This window comes from Alexandromys fortis, unplaced genomic scaffold, assembly GCF_014885135.2.
Source record: "Alexandromys fortis isolate MF-2015 unplaced genomic scaffold, M_Fortis_MF-2015_v1.1 scaffold_447, whole genome shotgun sequence".
NCBI classification, from domain to species: Eukaryota; Metazoa; Chordata; class Mammalia; order Rodentia; family Cricetidae; genus Alexandromys; species Alexandromys fortis.
Window position 1 is genome coordinate 205083 of NW_026068354.1, and position 5379 is coordinate 210461.

At 37.1% G+C, this 5379-nt stretch overlaps 1 pseudogene; it reads right to left on the reverse strand.

Moving 5' to 3' along the window:
• Positions 1–1627: 1627 nt before the first annotated feature.
• On the reverse strand, positions 1628–2554 carry LOC126495365 (olfactory receptor 50-like; annotated as a pseudogene).
• Between the last annotated feature and the right edge of the window lie 2825 nt (positions 2555–5379).

Below are 5379 nucleotides of genomic sequence, written 5' to 3' on the forward strand. Positions count from 1 at the left end.
GGGGGGGGATTGGATGATGGAATAATAGATTGGTTTGTGAGCTATTATTTATAAGCAATTTCATTGATATAGATTCTTGTATATTGATACAAAGTTAAATAATATTGAATATTGTATGCATGCATGCTTCTTCCTCTGTTTAAAACATTTAATATATTGATATATATTTACAATATTTCAGTGTACACTTCTACCTCTGATTGTTTACATTTGGAGGTCATTGTCCTCATTTATTGCACAGTTGTTTATTGTCTTAGTCTTTAAGTTATGTAGGTATTAAGGATTATAGATCAATAGTCATCTATGTTTGTCATACTTATAGTTAGACTAATCAGGTTCTTTAGATACATAGAGATTATATTCTGCATAGATAGATAATCTTCATCCACTGCAAAGAACTAAAGAAAATGGCATTTAAATAACTTAGAGTTCTATTGACATGAGACATAATTGATCCTGGCAGCACAGATCTTTTTCTGAGAAAATATTGAGCATTGAAGACACTCCACCTGGAGCTTGTTTTCTTCTTGGCAGAAGTACCCTTTGGGCAAAGAAATTCCCATACCTCAACCAATGACAAAGATACATTGTATCCATAAATGGAGAAGACAGGACTGTCAAATCCTGCCAAGACAGGGTAAGATAGTTTTGAAAAGTTTCTTGCCTTTTAAAACGGTCTGTCAGTCATTTTAGGCCTTAGCCAAAGTTGGTTGCTTCAACATTGCAAATGAGACTTTGGGTGATTGCCCAGGTAGCCAGTTGTCTCTGTCATTTGTTCCACATTTTGGAAGTTGCTCGATTACATTTCCTGCTTACTCAAGTAATATTGTTTCCCTTCTTGGATCTTTTATAGGGTTGAAGATTAGATAATTGTAGTTACCTTCCTCATGATTTAGCCAACCTTAATTTCAATGCAAGAGTTGAACTTCTTGAAATAGAATGTTTAGTAAAATTTTTGCTTTGAGTTCCTTGCTTAATATTGTTTATATTGTTTGTAATTTTATATTTGGTATCAGTTCCTATTGTATATAGCTTATTGGGTTTGGATTGATCTTGTTTAGACCAAAGGGGAGATGTTGGGGAAGCTCTGTTAACCAATCACGCCTAGTTAAGGCGTGGCTACCTGGAGCCCAGGAAGAAAAACTGGGTCAGACCAGGTACATGCTCTCTGGGTGATTCCCTCTGGACACAGGAACTCGGACTTCCCATTCTTATGGTGTGAGTTTCCCATTATAACAATTAAAAATATAATTGTTTATCTTTAAGTTGGCCTGGTTATTTCCTGAATTGAGCTAGCCCCAACAGCCATTAAATTAGATAATGAAATAAATGATCAACATGATAAAATAATAATGTTCCTAAAGGTAGGACATGGCACGAAGAGTTGAAAAGGGAATCAGCATAGAAGTATTTGAAAAAAAAAAAAAAGAACCGTCCCTCAGGATGCACAAAATAGTAAAAAAAAAAAAAAAGAAAGAAAGAAAAAGAAAAAGAAATCATTCCTGTGATTGTGGTAAAACAGATTGAAAAAATACAGCCTGAAGACTCACTAGAACTCACTAAGTCATAATAGTCATGTGTAGGTCTGGGAAGTTCTCAAATACATAAAGAAGGAAGACCACATCCATCACTGTGAATACATTTTCCTGATGAGGACATTTCTCAGTGCTCCTTTTATATTCTGATTCCTCAGACTGTAGATAAAGAGATTCAGCATGGTTGTGACCAAAATGTACAGCAGAGTTACAATGACATTCTTGTTGTTAGTGTTGTTAGATGAATGAGCTAAGTATAGCCCAATAGTGGCCCCATAGTTCAGACAAACCACAGACAGGTGAGAACCACATGTGGAAAAGGCCTTGCAGATTCCCTTGGTGGAGGGAGTTCTCAGGACACTGGCTATGATTTTGCCACAAGGGACCAGGATACATATGAATGGCATGGCTACGGCTAGTGATCTCACAATGAGGATGACCAGCTCATTGATGGTGGTGTCTGAGCTTAAGTAATGCAGACAGATCACAGAATAAATGGCAGAGGGTTACCTCTAAAGAAAGAGAGACAAGCTAGCAATGCAGTATACATGAGGGCACAAGCAAAGGATAAGAACCAAGTTGTAATGCCTAGTAAGATACAGACACTCTGATTTATGGTTCTGATATAGTGGAGGGGGCGGCTGATGTTCACATACCTGTCAAAGGCCATTGATGTCAGAAGGAAACTGTCAATGCTTGCAAAAATATGAAAAAATACACCTGGGAAAATCACCAAGTAGATGAGATAGACTGACTGTATGACAGCATATTACTGAGGATCTTCAGAGCTGTGACCAATGAGAAAGAGATGTCCATGAAGGACAAGTGGCTGAGGAAGAAGTGCATGGTGGTGTAGAGGCAAGAGTCCGGCGATGATCAGATGATGAGCAGGTTCTCAGCACCATGTTCAGGTACTTGACTAACAACAGTGAAAAGTACATGCCTTGGTCTTTTGGCTGGATGGGGAGCCTCAGGAGGATGAACTGAGATGTTCTGCTCTTATTCTTTGTGCTCCTCATCTTCTGATAGAGATAAGACACAGAAATGTGAGAAAGGGAAGCATGGTCATCAAGGCATAATGAAAGCAATGTTTTAATTTGTGCATATGCTTTATCTAAGAATCTCAAACTTTTGTACACTAATGTACATTGTGTAATTGTAATGTAATGTAATTATACATTGGAGGTTGGTGACTTAGAACTTAGAAATAAAATAAAAATTATCATATAAGAAAAATCAACTTTGAGTAGACTCAGAATCTATAATGAAATTCTGAGGTAAGGGATGAGGTGAATGGTTTGATCAGTCATCAAGTAATAGCAAAGCAAGTTAATGATGTATACTTCACTAGCCTCTTGATCCTTCTCATAGCTCTAGACCCATATTGGGTAATGCTTTATATTAGATCTGCATTGAAATGGATAGCACCCAAGGGACAACAATGAAGCTATAATATATGATTTAGAGACTTAAGGGAACATATATATATATATACATATATATATATCAATAACATGAAATATCAGATGGCACATCTTCTACATACCCCTTAACATCTTCCCCATTCCAACATCTCCAGTTTTTATAAATTGGTTTTTATGGAATTTATGTAATGTCTGTCTCTTTCAAATTTTCTTGTATTTTCTTGCAACCAAAACATAATTTTGCTTTTTCATATTTTTGAAAATGACAGTAAGTAGTTAATTTCTCTAGCCACATCTGGAATCTGCCAAGGAAGCACTTGTTTCTGTTTAATGCAGTCCAATATCCTTTCCCAATGTCATTTGTCTAAATTCAGATTTATTTTGTTAATGATGCTTAACTTGTATTCTTTTTTGTAACATTTTATTTACTATTTCCTTCTCTTTATCAGTTGAAATTGGAAATATTTATGTGAAAAAAATCACAAAATAATAGCAAATAAAACATGCTAATAGGTCTATTAAAACACAGGTGCATGATTTATAAACAAAATCAATATGTGTTATTCTTAAGGTACTAAGTGATTTTAAAGAACCTCTCAATATAATTATTGATTTGTAATATACAGAACTGTTCTGAATATTGAAACTGCTGGATTTATACTAGATGATACAGAATTAACTTCATTTTTTGTGTGTCTTGTATGGCTTTGGTTTTTGTTTTGTCTTACTTGTGACTTTGATGATTGGGACAGACTGTGACATCGACTCTGGATCAGTGGTTTTATCTTTCTAAGTTTTGTTAACCTTTGTCTGTGTATCTTTGGTCTCTGTTTTGTCTTAAGCGCAGGTAGTGGCATTCTCAGTTTGTGGCATGACACATGAATGGTGTGGTCATTTCTCTGTAGAGGCATGTGTGGATAGTGGTCTCATTTCGATAGCAGGGCAGGTCACACCCGTGAAGCAGCTTGAAGCTTTGTCTTTGGTTTGTTTGGCGCCATTGTCCTGACTTAGACTGATGTTGATGTACTCAAATAATGACTTCTTTGACTTTGATATTGTGACCACTTACAAGACTTTAGAGTTAGGACCATAAACATAGGCGTATATTTCATAAAAAAAAGTCAGCCTCAGCCCCAAGCATGTGGCTGCGGGGCAGCATGCTTGTATGGATAGCTGGGCTATTCAGGTTTGCTGTTACAAGGTATCGAGGTTGCCAGACATAGTTGTAGAAGGCGGATGTACCTCAATAGGATTTCAAACACTAAACAAAAAATCTGAGGGTAATCGCCATGGCCTAAAGAGGTTAACAATCTTTATTTCCCAGTGCTGTATACCACCTTCCCCCTACGCTGTGCTGATGGGTGAGTTCCCTCTGCCTGCCCTGGGAGCTGCACACCTCAAACCTCTGGTCAAAGCTTGGCTCTGTGGGTGAAGAACTCTTTCAGATCCTATGGGTTATAAGTATCTGTCATCATTTATAGGGGCTGGTTACAAATTATTTATGGTTCATTTTAAAAAAAACCTATTGTTGGTCTCAAGTGTTTCACACTGGTACAGGCTTTTATGTGCTGTTCTTATTTAAAATGTAGCCATACATCCCCACTAAGAAAAACCACAAAAAAAGTTGGTAAGAATTTTTGTGTTGTCTAAAAAGCAAGAGAGATCTTTTGGTGTGTTGTCTAAAAAGCAAGAGAGATTTTTGGTATGTTGCCGAAAAAGCAAGAGAAATTTTTGGTATGTTGTCTAAAAAACAAGAAAAAATTTTGGTATGTTGTCTAAAAAGCAAGAGAAATTTGGTAAAAAAAAAAGTGTAAACAGAAATGGGCCTTATCTAGTTTCCTATGTATGTTTTTAAGGTCAGGTAGGGAGCAGCTGACAGTCTATCCTGTAGGGCTTTCATGGCAGGTCTCTGAGGGGCCACACTAATTTGGCCAAGGTAAGAGAGGTTCTTCAGGGGCTGTTGGAACCACATCTGTGTTTCTTAAATATTTAAAGGAGGCTTACAGGCATTACACTACCTTTGCTTCAACCTCTTAGGGTCAGCAAGCAGTGGTAGCTATGGCCTTCATAGGACAGTCAACATCAGATATTTTAAAAAGTCACAGTGGTTAGAAGGGTTGCAGGATTATAACTTGCAGGATTTGGTTAAGGAGGCATAGAAAGTGCTTCATAAGTGAGAGACTGAGGAAGAGGAGAGAGAGGGGGGCAGTAGGCAGTAAAAAGAGAGGACTTGAGGGATTGTAGACAAGAGAAAAATTTGATAAAATTTTGGCCACAGTGGTAGGAGAGAAAGGAAAGATAGGACCTAAACAGATAGAACCTGGGCAACAGAAGACCAAAGGTGAGTGAAGATGGGCAGAAGCACCCCTTGGACAAAGACCAATGTGCTTATTGCAAAAAAAAAAAAAAAAAAAAAAAAA